General features: G+C 35.5%; 1 protein-coding gene across 1 annotated transcript in view; it reads right to left on the bottom strand.

The window, feature by feature from the left end:
- Positions 1–14,442, bottom strand: part of LOC145678567 (angiotensin-converting enzyme-like) — a 184,091-nt gene that overhangs the window by 113,873 nt on the left and 55,776 nt on the right. The window lies entirely within an intron of this gene.

The raw sequence follows: 14,442 nt of genomic DNA on the forward strand, positions 1-14,442 counted from the left end.
CAATAGATAAAATTTTCTGATGTCGAAAATGAATTTTACTTGCCATACAATGTTTTTTTCACGAAATTAAACTAGATTTCAATCGTTTAAATATGGAAAAATACAATGGTTTAATAGCATTCATATTAATGATACAATAAGCTGTTTGTCTGCCTGTCTGTCTGTAGCGCTTTTCAACTCGAGAACCATAATAGATAGAAAAATGAAATTTTAATATGTTTTAAAGCTCTAAGAGAAACGATCTAAATGACTGTTCCAGGTTCTTAGGTCACACTTGAGCTGAGATATGGAGGGGTGCAAAGTACCCACAAGAATAACATGGAGCATTTTAAAAATAATCGAAAACGACCAATATTAGAGTTGATTCATAGTTTTTGAGATCAATGAGATGAATAGTGACAGTTTTAGTCCAATTCAACTTTAAGGTCTTACTTCACTCTCTAGGGAGGGAGCGAGATTTTAAAGGTAATAGAAAGCGACAAATATTAGTGTTGAATTCATAGTTTTCGAGGTCGCTGAGTTTAATGGTATCAGTTTTCATTATGTTCAAGTTCATCCTCACCGCTTGGGGTGAGTGTGGGAGAAAATGACTTCTTTAAAATAATCAGATAACCTAGCTTATTAGTAACTACTGTAATTAGAGCGAATTAAACACATTAAGATATTTTCTCGCGCTTGCGCGGGACTCTGCGAGTTGCTAGTTTTAAATGTTACTTTATTGTGAATCGTAAAAAAGTCCAAAATTTTGCAGTTCACTAAATTCCACCGCCCTGTGCTCGAGCACAGAATAGCACTTACGTAAATACGGGCCTGAATGTATGGCTTCGGTTCCGAATCAAAATTAGAAAGTGGCGGGTGGGCAATTCACAAACGTCATTCATATATTTGATATAGTTGTTATCAGCGCTTTGTCCGAGACGGAAAGACTCATGTGGTCCTAGTTAAAGGGGATAAATTATTACAATTACAATCCTGGATTTTTTTATATATTCTATTAAAATTAAAGTTAATGATAATTATATGTTATTGTATTTTTAACCAAAGAGTGTACTGACTTCTTGCTGGTGTCATAATGAAATAATTTATGAAGATTTTTATATGAATTTCGCTTTAATAGGTGTAATGTTACTGAATCTGCTATTTTTGGTCACTAATAACATTTTTTTTTATAGCACAATAAATATTTATTTTTGCAGTGTTTCTCGAAAAGTACACATAAGATTTTATCCTCCCGCATGCCAGTTTCTTAGGTTCAACTAGCTTTATCGATTGATATGCATATCTCATATTTGGACAATTTTGTACAATAATCTATTGTAGAATTTAAAGAGATAATAATATATGTAGTTGTTTTAGAAGTACGGTATATTAATACGAACATCTTATAAACCTTAAGTGTAGAAGTAGATTATTACATGAATAAATTACTGTAAACTTTCCTGTAGTTACATCCTTTCATCAGTTTCAGTGTATACAGGAACGAAAGCTAGTTCATAGAACAAACTATTCATGTTAAAAATAATATTAATAGCAAATTCTTCCCTGCAAAAACACAATGTAACGTACTTCATTTTATAAAACATTTAGTAGCTTATTTTACGACGTTCTCCTTTTTGTTCAGTACATTACATTAGTTATAAATGTATATATATTAATAATTGCATATATATTATATTAATATTCTTAATAATTATTCGATTTTGAGAAAACACAATGTAATTTTTTTTATGGGATTTCAATGATATCCCAGTTCGCCACGAAAATTTGCCAAGAATGGAAAGGTTAATTTATACCTCATTTAAAGAAATATGTTCTAGGGTAACTTTCGTTAAAAAAAAAATGTTGACGCAATATGGCATATATTTCCTTTGAACCTCTCTGGAAGGAGCTGAAATCAGTGAAGTATAAAGAGATTGATTACACCCCATCCGAATATTTTTTAAAAATCCAAGATATCAGATAAATGTTAATCGATTTTGATAAAAGTTCTTTAGTTACTATTTTCTTTTAGGATTCTTTACAGTCTTTAGTGCTTGGGACCAGTCAGGAATAAATCGATGGCTTTACCCCTAGTATAGGATAAATTCCCCCTAAAGGGGTGAAAGGTGGATCAAAGCAACCCCATGTTGTAAACCTTCAAAACAATTATGCAGGATAAGCTACACTATACCTTTCGTAATAATAATAATAAATTTGACTCAATATGGTGCATATTTTTTGAGGCTTCACAATCATTCCTACAACCTGAATTTAAAATCAATCGAGAACTAGACATTGAAATTATCTCATTTCCCTGGTGTTCAAATAGATAAGTGTTCTACAATTACATACGTAACATTGTTCTATTTTGACATGTCAATAATGAGGGAGTGAATCACTCCTGATTGTAAATAAAATATTTCCATGGCAATTTCATAGGTCTCCTATTTTTATAAAACATAGTGTGTATTTTGTTCGAGATTATAGACTTACTCGTAGGGGTGCAGAGGGAAAATGTGGGAGGAAAGGGAGAACCCACGAACACAATGTTTTTCTTTAGTTAACGTCTCACGTTATGAATCTAAATTAAGGGAGACGATGATGATGATAATGAACGAAATTATGGAATGAAGACGAGAGAGAACAGGAGAATCCCTTGATATTTCGATGCACACACGATTTGCCACCACAAAAACAACTTAATGAAAACCGGGATCGAACCGGGGACCTTACGCACCATATATAAGCGCTTTACCATTGAGCATCTCTAGTTGAGTTCTTTACCTATTTAACGAAAAATGAATTAAAGTAGTACTGTATTAGAAATCTGAATTTATGTTTTCTATAAAAGTAATAAATTCTACATAACTTAAATATGTATATTGATAAACATGTTACATTAAAAAAATACAGCAAAATTTCTGAATACAGTATTTCTTATAGTCACATGTTTAAAATGAACATCATGGTGTGAAATGCACTTGAATTATGTATATTTTTTGAGAGTGATTGTAGACGGGTTGCAGTGCACTTGAATTTTCTAATTATATAAGCATCACTGTTAATTTCTTATCTCAATTTAAAAAAAAATCAGTGCATCTTTAATTCATAGTATTAATACGCAAACAAGTTTCACTAACATAAACTGTCGTCATTTAGAAATCCTAATCCAAGAATATCAGTGTCTTATAACTTTGAGAGTATTAAAAGATGACTATATTAACAAAACTGTATTGATGGGCTTCCACGACAACTTATTATAAAGATAACCAAGAAAATTCTGTCGCTTTTTGTTGAGATCTGTGTTCAATTGGCTCCCACACAGTGAGTTGAACGCGGATGGAGATAATGCCAAGGTCAGTTGTTGTTGTGGGTATATCCAACGTACTACCTGGTTGTGGCAGTTCACTTACAGCGTGAACTTGCTTAAGGACAAAGTGAGCATGGGACCTCCACAGAACGTCATAAGTGCGTGTATGATGTACGAGTTCAAACTCGGGTCAAACGCCACTGCAGCGGGGCGGAAGATTTGGTGAGATTGTCGTGATTAAGCGGACAGTGCAGCATTGGTTTAACAAGTTTAAGGACGGTGACGAAACACTCGAAGACGCACCACGTGCCAGAAGACATGTACAAAATGAAGATCGTCAACCAGCAATTCAGGCGAGTGGTTTCCAGATATACGAGGTACTGGAACTACAATTCAGTGTAAGTGGATAAACCATTCGGTCGCACCTCCATCAACTTGGGAAGCACTACGAGTTGGGGAGATGGGTTCCACATGAATTGACTCCGAGAAAGAAGGCAACACAAGCAGACACATGTGTTTGTTTGTCTTCTCGTCAGAGGAAGGGGCCATTTTTGGACAGGGTGTTGACATGTGATGAGAAGTGGATCCTGTACGAAGCTTTACGGTACCTTCATCATTGGTTAGCATCCCATGAAGCGGTTCCAAAACAGCCGAAACCAGCACTGCACCGAAGAACGTTCTTCTTTATGTTTGATGGACTGCTCGCGGCATCATGCATCGAGATCTGTTACAAGAAGTTGAACCGCGTTCAAGGAAAGTCAAAACTCTAGAGCCAGCACTTCTGAATCGCAAAGGAACAAGAGGACAACGCTCAGCCCCACGAGGCTAGGATGATCCGGGACACCATTCTACGGCTTGGATTGGAAACCCTATTGCATCCGCCACACTCCCCGGACATTGCACCTAAGATTATTACCTGTTACATTCCTTGGACAATCACCTTAGAGAACGCCAGTTCAAATTCCTAGTAGAGCTGCAAAATGCACTTGATACCTTCTTTGCTTCACGGCCCACCGCGATGGAATCCATAGTCATCTGAAACGTTGGCAAGCTCGTCGATGTTTTTGGGGATCATTTTTGAACTTCGAGGTACGTCTTAGGTGAAATATTGGTGTCAGAAGGTGCTGGGTGAAAAAGCGATATAACTTTTTTGGTTTCATTTATAAAATGTGTACCCCTGAAAAGAATTTAACTGTTACCGCCTAGCGGCTTAAGCTGATAAGAACTATGTCAAATGAGTAGAAGAAGGCGTAGTCACTAGCGTGAGAAAAAAAAAATGTGATGAACTAGTAAGGTGGAAATTTTTAGAGAAAAAGTATATATTCTGATGGAAATGATATGTTACGTCTACCCCTGAAATGGGATTTACCCAGATAACCTAAGCAAGTATTGCCGACTAGCGGTAAACCTTAAATCGCATGATTGCCAAGCAATGAGGCTATCTACTGAGCATAGTCATATTGTAGAAAATGCAGAGGTTGGCAAGCCTTATTACGCATTTAGACCACAAATTTCTCAAGTCAGCAAATAGACCACCAAGATTCCGCCAATAGACCACCTAAATCAGCAAATAGGCCACTTTCATAAAAGTAGATAATGGAAAGTGGTCTTTTTGCTGACAAATTTCCGCAACTAGACCACTTGCAGATTACTATCTATCTATCTATCTATATATATATATATATCTATATATATATGTGTGTGTGTGTGTATGTGTGTGTGTGTGTGTGTGTGTGTGTGTGTGTGTGTGTGTGTGTGTGTGTGTGAATTGTCCAATTCAAAATTGATTATAAGGAATCTAACTGTCAGGTTTTGAAATTTTATGCCCTGATGTAATCTCTTTGTCAAACCGAAGGCCGTGTTGAAGGAAGGGGGGGTATCTCATAATTTGTACGTAAGAGATACTGGCGACCATCATTTTTGGATTGGCGAGTGCTTCTGATTTTGAAATTTTGCGCCCTGCTCTCGAGATGTGTTATGTGGCAATAAGATTTGAGTGACAACTTGTAGGACCTTCCAGTGTAAGTATGCAATACTTTTAGAACTTCTGAAGTCACAATCAAATTATTAATTCTTGATCCAGGGCGGATCTAGTCCGGGCCGGGGTGCCTAGGCCCCCAGTTCTTTGAGTGACAAAAATAATTTAAGCTATTATTTATATTTATATATTTTTTTAAAGTTTATAATTAATTCATGATACACCTATCATAGCTTGGGTTCTGGCTGGCTTCCCGGTTTTTGTCTTCTAGATCCGCTACTGTCGTGATCAAAGTCGATGGTGACAACTTGTGCTTTAGTATCAGCACTATGTTATTGAGGTTAGTAGAATTCCTTTAGTTTTCTATAGAGATGTATCAAATACAGGGCGAAAATTGATCAGATAATGCAGAAGTAACCAGTTGAGAATGCTCGAAGAGCATACCCAGAAATAACTTGAAAAGAGTGATTTTTTCGAAATTTATATGAAACTGTATACTAAATTTATTAGATTAAATTCAATAGATATTATTATTGAATCAATAACTAATGACGCAATAATTATTGAATCAATAACTAATGACGCAATAATTATAGAGTCAATAACTAATGACGCAATAATTATTGAATCAATAACTAATGACGCAATCATTATTGAATCAATAACTAATGACGCAATAATTACTGAATCAATATTAGTATTGATCAACATCAAATCATCTCTGCTCCTTAAAACTCCCGAAATCGGAAATTTTTGGTCAATATCTTGGGAACGGTAAGAGTGACGCGAAAAATGCCAGCACTTCTTTCAGATAGTTTTGGATGCTCTGTCGAATGGAGGGCTCAAAATTGAAAATTTCGCAAATAACAGACATACACATACAGACATAGAGAATTCAGTAACGAACTTTTTAAGTTCGTTGAAAAGAACCAAAATTATAATTAAAACTAAGAAAGCAATAGATCTTCTCAGCTGTTTTCCTTGTCTTTACAGGAAGTAACGCGAGGCTTCGGAGATGCTATATAAGCATCAAGGTGTTCTTTATATCATGATACTACTAGGAGAAAAAGGGAAGAAACGCAAAGCATTACCTACAATACGTCTGTGTGAAAATACGTCATTTTGCCAACCGTGTTACATTTATCTGTTCCTGAATGCAGTTGTCCTTGATATTGGCATTACGTTTTGGAAGGGGAAGTAACATGAAATGGTGATATGTGAGCTGTATTCAAAACACAACGCCTGAGCCAGTGAAGTGAATTCCATCACGTCATGCTTCAGGCATTCCTCATATTGAAATTATGAAGTAGGACGTGGAGAATTCTTTTTCTACATGATCTACACAAAATAACATCTGTTTCGGTGTATACATATTTAAAAGTCATTCACTTATAAAAAACAAAGGACGCGCTCAATGCTCTTTAATACTCATGCACACTATAAAGAATTTCTAAAAGTAATGGGTACACTATTCCAATGGACTTAAGTACTTAGAATGTAATTCAGACTGTAAGGATACTTACTCTACATAAATAACAATTCAGCAAAAGTGAATTGTGTCAGAGAGAACAGGAGAGCTTATTGAAGTCAGCGAGAGATCAGAAAGGGCGTTGGGTAGAATTCAGGAATGGTTCAAACCAGTATTTCTGAAGTGAACAAAATTAAATCACAGCAGAAATTTTAAATTCCAGGGAAATCCAGTGTTAAAAAGATACTGGAGATACTGGATTTTAAACCTCTAGATTGGTGTAAAAAAAATGATAATTTATCTCATAAAAATAATGAATAGAAAAGGAATAAATATAATTATCAATTAATATTGGTGTCGCCCGTAGTCTACGTCTAAAGACTTCAGTCCAAAGATGGCAACCTAAAACGTTATACAATCCCACCTCGAGATGTAGAAATTCCCACTTTGCTCTTGAATTTCCCACACTCTACAAAATTTACAAAATCTATAAAATATGAAAACTGAAACTAATATATGTCACTCAGTTTTTTTTATGTAAGTGCAGGGCCGGATTTAGAATTTTGGCGCCCCTAGGCTCAATATTTTTTCCGCCCCCTAGTCTGGTTAAAGTTACTTTCCTAAAAATCTGTATTAAAAAATTATATCAGGCCTATATGTTAATTGCTTAAACACCACTCCACGATGCAATTTTATCATTGCAAGTTTTTTGAGGAATTTACTTGGTTCTGGGCTTAACAAAATACCGTTAATGTATTAACAAAAGATTGGTGAACAACTTTGGTTTTGTTCAATTTAGCCATTTGGGCAAATAAATAATAAAAAAAACTCTGTAATACATTATAAAATAGTTTTAATCTCACAGCTTACATGAAGTATTTTGATAACGTGACACAAAAACTGTTTTAAAGTAAAACTAGATATTTTGTATGTACAAATAGTAAATTGTACTAGTATAAAAAATGACATTTTTGAGATCAATGTTGTAACGGAGTTGATGCATAATGTTGGAAAATAGTTTAACTTTACCAACAATTATTTGTTCCAATGAACTTCAAAATCAAAATGCTTTATTAGCCTGATTTTTTAATCAATTCAAAAAATATGTTAAGTTATGACTATTTATTTTTATTACTAGATATTTTTTAATTTTTTTCTCTCGGCCGTGCGCCCCCATGGAGCTTGCGCCCATAGGCCTGGGCCTACCGGGCCTATTGGGAAATCCGGCCCTGTGTAAGTGTATTCAGACCTTTCACGTTAGTCAAATAATTTATGAATAAGTTATTTAAAAAGACAATTGAAAATGTTAACGAAAAGCAAGAGCATTTTGTTGTTAGCATTTCCATTACACTTTTGTGTCTTAATCTTCAACGAATCATAACGAAACCAGATAAGACAACTTTTTTTTTCTGCAGTAATTTAGTGTGGAACATTTTGGAAATTGGTTGTTTCTCGCTTGGTACTTTTTTTTTTCATTTTACAGAAACAAAATTTGACAGTTAGCACTGATTTTACACTTATTAAAAATTCATTAGTCTACTTACAGTCCATAGAGAATTTTGTTGACGTCGGTGAAGTAAATGCACGAAAAAATCCTATATATGCCACCAACTTTTACAGAAATTCTCTTTATCCTTATTCGAGAAATTAATGGGGAAAATTGCATAAAATGGGATTTTCCCACAAATTGGCATCAACGCTTCGGTCACAGGTTCAAATCTATTGGAAGAACTCCATAATGCTTCCAAATGGATTCCACTTTAACAGTGGGTTCCGTCTTCATAAATTAGGTGATGTTTAAAGACTAAACCAGTCATAAACTACAAATCAATTAGTAGGCTAAATTTTGGCTTAAACGGGAGCAGATGAACTTTTACACTAAACCAGAGAGAACTCAATTGGTGAACTTAATTGTTAAAACATTTCTTATAAAGCTACAGAATGAAAAAATAGTTGCTTCTCAATCAGAGATCTCTAACAGAGAAGTTTCAAAACCAGCAAAAAAGATCTAGAAAATGTAACGAATTTAGCACAAGCACACTCAACACCATATGAAGACAAGATGGCAAGCAACAGAAATCTAGAAGAACGATATAATTGTTCAATATTGTTCCTAAATTGGTAAACTAATCACTGATTCAAATGACACCAACATTGACAAAGGCCTATCGATAGTTTAACACTTTAACTAAGAATTTAAAGGATCCTTAAACTAAAGACATTATTCCATAACTATTACTGTTGATAGACTTTATTCATAATTTCTATTAACAAGACGCTAAATAGAACTTTAAATTAAATATAAAATAACTTTATACTAAATTTAACTATTCTTACTGAAACTAACGTTAAGTTATGTAATTTCTAACAACTGTCGTGTTCAAAAAAGGAAATGATAACCCATTATGAGAAAAATGTGTTACGTAACGTTCATTCGATATTTCAAAAGGGTATCAGTCAGTGAATGTTTTATGAGCAATAAAAATATTAATTATCAAACGTAACAGTATAATTTCATGTCAGACAACGTATAACTTGAACCAAAATATCAACAAGTAAAATCATTACTCAATGCTCGAATCAGTTTTCAGATTCTCGTAAATGTAAGCACGCTGACTGATGCCATTTTTTCTTTCTTTTGTTTTCTTTCTGTCTTTCTATTTTTTAAAGGAAAGTAAATAGTTCAACTGCAATAAATTATAGTAACGGAAAGTGTTTTGGGAGTAGGGCACATACTCTTTGTCTAGGTTACTTTTCGTGCCTAGTGCTGTTCCTTAGGTGATTGCGATTGTCTGTTATCTTAACCTAATGTACCCAGGCACAAAGTTGAACGTAAGACAACTTTTGTATCCTTCAAATATCCTGAGGGGGACACTGTTTGGTATACTCTGTGATATCACAATGTTAACAGTGTTACCAACCCAATATAAAAGTTCTATTTTTTCAGATGACACTGCGTCTGGTTATTACATGTTTCAAATCTGCATGTTAAACAAAACCTTACAATGTTACATTTATTATTCAGTGTTGCAAACTAAGGACGCTACAGTATCACAAATATCCACAGTTTGGTGGCTTCTACATCAGTAATATCGCAAATGACACAGATGGGGTAATGTATATTCAAAGTACTTTAGTGTCTAATACTATGATCAAGATATAACGGACTTCGAATGAATACAAAGTTAAAAGGCATTGTAAATTTCATTTTTCCAAAAGCCTTTGTTTAAAAACTGCTTAATAAATACCTCATACAATTAGAGAGATGGTTTTCAAAAGATGTGAAGATCACAGTGCCGTTTATGGGAATTTGATATTTGATATTCCATTATCATAAGAATGCAGCAATAGCAATACAAATTGTTCATTATTAAAAAGTGCTAACTTAACCAGGTTTTCCCTATTCCTTAGATCATTAAATCCTTAGCTCCTGATTGGAAAATTATTATTATTATTATTATTATTATTATTATTATTATTATTATTATTATTATTATTATTATTATTATTATTATTATTATTATTATTATTATTATTATTATTAAGAAGTCTAAATTTTTTATAATTTGTAAAATAATGGCTTTTGACTTATTAAAAAATGTCTCAAATCATGAAGTCTCAAATGTTCCCTATCGCTCTTTTTAGTCCAACGCACCCTTCAAAAACGAGAATTCCATCTGGAGGCTTTAACGCCCACAATAAGAACCACTGGAATAGAAAACCTGAGATGTGGACATCGTCCAGATAATCAATTTTTGTAATATCGTCACCTAGTACAATGAGAGAGAGAGAGAAACTGATTTTTGGTCTAATGAATCCGAAGAGGCGAAGTCTAGCAGGATTTTGTATGACACATAAGATTTTCTGTACTAGGCTAGCTTAAGCTTTGTTTGCCAATTGTCAGGACCAATCTGTACAGGCGCAAATAAACGTCGGCAGTGCGGGGTACAGAAAATTTATTTTTATGTACTTGGATAAACATTACATTACATAAATCTGGTTGCGTTCGGATACTGCACAATCCAGAGAAAATTTGTACCACAACCACGAATTTTCCAGGGTTGTAGTTGTCCTACTGTGGTAGGAGCAGCGCCAGGAAAGCTGTCTGTAGCCAGTGATTGAACCTTAGGTGGAAATCAGTAGCTGAACAAATAAGATTGATAAAGAGAATCATATGTGAAGTTATTTTGGGTGTACGATAATTGATCCACTTTTTCGGAAAATTGCCTACACCCTCTGTACATCTTAATTACAAGGTAACGCAACAAGAGTTGTATTGATTTACATTGAACATTAACACTAAATAATACACCGAATACTTTTTATAGTACAAATATTGGATCTTGCAGTGCAGGATAGGCATCTTGAGAATAAATCTCTGCCTCTCTCATATTATTTTCCTTATTCAAAAAGCTTTTTTGGGGGGGCCGCGGTGGCTCAGTGGTAGAGCGTTCACCTCTGGTGCTTGGAGGCCCGGGTTCGATCCCAGCCCCCGCCAAGTGAACTTTGTGGTGGACAAACACCATGTGCGTGGGTTTTCTCGGGAATCTCCCGTTTCCTCCCACTTTATTCATTCCACCATTTCATTCATTAATCATCATCACCGTCTTCTTTAGCCTAACCGGCATAACCGTGGGACGTAAAACTGACAGATTTCATTTCATTTTTTCAAAAAGCTTTAATGGTTATCGTCATAAAGATGACTAGATATGCCTGCTTCTCACGCATACGCACCACTAGACCCGTGATCTGTAAGCCGTCAGACTCGTAATCCACCAGACCCGGTGATTCAATCTGACCTGGACAGACCGAGACCATAGAATTTTAACATGCACACGAAGAACCGTGAGTCTGCTGGTGTAATTCTAACTAGGTGTGGTTTTCTTTCTCGTCTCTCTCTCTCTCTCTCTCTCTCTCTCTCTTCTCACTAAAGTTACATTTCTTTCTGCGTCTCTTTTCTCACTAAACATAACATTTCTCTCTCCTTAACTTTTCTCACTAAATCTATTTTTCTCTCTTTTTCATTCTCTACTATTTCTCTCTCTTTTCTTTCTTTCTCTCTCTCTCTCTTATCTTTCTCTCTCTCTCTCTCTCTCTCTCTTCTGTAAATGTTAGACCCGGTGACTCAATGACCCAGTTTGGTTTAGTTCAAAATTTATATTTAATGAATTGTTGCAATACATACGACAAGCTTCTGTTCCCGTCTTCGGCATAGGAGACTTGAATTCGATTCCTGGTAGGAGTGAATCCCACGTTCAGATATAAGTCCACTTGAATCTTAATGAAATCGATTCTGCAAGTTGACAAATTCCGAACAATAAATTAAATGTATCGTTACTAAGAAATAATATATTGGGAATCGAACATATGAATGTTGAGCTCAAGTAATGGACATGACTAGCCTACTCTAATATTTTGCAATTATGTTGTACAGCTGATATCATTCCAGCTGCTGCTGGTTACCAGGTCTGTCTGGATTACCGGGGTAAACTGGGTACGAGATGCGAGACCTAGACCCTGCTAACCCGAATAAAACAGGAGTCCAAGTGACCCAGGTGACTTGTGTTATCATTGATGCAGATAAGAATATTTTTTAAAAAATATATACTGGGTTCGCCAATTTAAAAGTACTTACTTTCTTGTTTTGTGTCTTGATAGTTCAGAAATTCAGAGTGGAGTATTCTTAATTACTCCTTTCGAAAATAACGTGCTCGGCTCTAGAGACGATGCAACTCCAAATACTTTGTTACATTTGTTCATTTAAATACATGCCACACAAACTTTACTACTGCACTTTGTGTACATTTGGTCCAGTTATGAAGCACTATGTCTGCAAATGACCACCACCTTTAGCCCCAAAGAGAAATCTGGACCACTTTGGTCGAGGAATCTGGCGGTTAGTATTGAATGTTACCAAACGCGAAATGATGTCACCTGAAAAGAATTCCCTAATGTGTCAATGCCATGACGGTATGTAGGTATATGGGCAATGTCGCCGTTCTGTTGATACAAATGCCTCATAGTCGGCATTAAGAGCGTTTGCACACGTCCCCGGTAATACCAGTTCCGGTTCTGACAATGCTGGCGATGGAATCGGCGGCAATGTAATCAAATAGTAGTTTGCACACGCTATCCGACCCGGCAAAAAAGCCGGTGGAACTCCCGGGACCAGAAAATGCAGTCGGCCTAGCTGCCGACAACGTCGGTGTCGGCTCCGGCTCCGGTTTTGTCAGCGGCAATGCTTTCTTATGCGTGATTGCACACGCAGCCGGTAATGCCGGAGCCGGCTTGCTTATAGGTTTCTTCAATCTAGTTATAGTGAGTGAGTGGCAAGGCGTTGTGTATTCTTGTTTCTTTTCCTATACTTGGATTTTTTGTTTATTTCAGTTTTTCTGTTATTTTCTTTTTTTTTCATATCACTTCAATATATAATGAAGAATAATCAAAATGGCTGTGAGGTGCCACAAATATAGCGGCTTGCTATTTCCATAAATTCTTAGCAAGGGAAATTCGGATCTTGTTTGAATTACCCAACTATGGCAACACGGAAAGTGAATTTCACAGATGTATATATGTATATTAATTTGTTATTTTCTACAGCCGAAACTTACTTAAACGATTTAAACAAAGGGGTCGTTGGATTCGTTTTGATAGAGAATATGTCTTAGCATATATAAAGTCATAATAAAAATATCAATGTGGCGGAAATGAACAAAATGGAGATATGAAGAAATTATGAATTTAGGATAGTTGGCCAGTGTTTATTCTGTTAATTATGCAACCCAGTATTAGGCTATGAATAACCTTCATAATAAGAAAAAAAGATTTAAATCTCCATCATAATTGAAGAAGTACGCATTCCCAAGCATAACAAAAGGTTTCCTCTTTCTTCGCCGTAAGTACAACAAAGCAAGGAGATATCGTTTGTTTATTACTGGTCTCATGTTCTCTCCTTCACGTTGAAACTCAAACTACTTCTCGGTACCGGCATTACCGGGATGTATGTGCAAAGCAGTGCCAGCACCGACATTGCCGGAACCGGCATCAGTTTTGCCGGCCGCGTGTGCAAACCAGCCCCGGTTCTAGTTCCGGCATTGTCGGTACCGGGGCAGGCATTGCCGGGGATGTGTGCAAACGTTGTAAAGGTTTTCGTAATTTCGGAATGACAAACTCACGCATCATGTGAGAATATCGTTCTCCGGTTACTGTGGTTGCCTGGCCATCTGGCGTTTCAAAAAAGTATGGGACAATTACTCCCATCCTGCACCAACCTTCGACCGTTTGTGAGAATAGTAGTCACAAATCTGTCTGCACAAGTCTTCCGTCATCGTCCTTTCACGTAATATAGCCAATTCTCTATTTCAAAAAAAAAAAAAAAGAAAAAAAGAAAAAAGAAAAAGAACAGAAAGAAAGAAAAAGAAAAAAAGAAAATCATTTGTCAGACATGGTATTTTACAATAACCGCATTAAATACACACGAAGCGCAGTAGTAAAGTCTACGTGACGTGTATGTAAATGGACAAGTGCAGTGAAAAATATATTTTAGAAGTTGCATTGTTTCTAGGTCAACTATATTATTTTCAAAATGGGTAATCGAAAATACTCCACGCTTATAAGAGCAATAGTTTCTAAACACGATAAATTTATAAAGTACACAAATTACTTCAACGGTGGTAATCCTATGAGTCATAGCAAAAAAAAAAAAAA

The sequence above is a fragment of the Thermobia domestica genome, chromosome 2, assembly GCF_964235325.1.
Source record: "Thermobia domestica chromosome 2, izTheDome1.hap1.1, whole genome shotgun sequence".
Lineage (NCBI taxonomy): Eukaryota > Metazoa > Arthropoda > Insecta > Zygentoma > Lepismatidae > Thermobia > Thermobia domestica.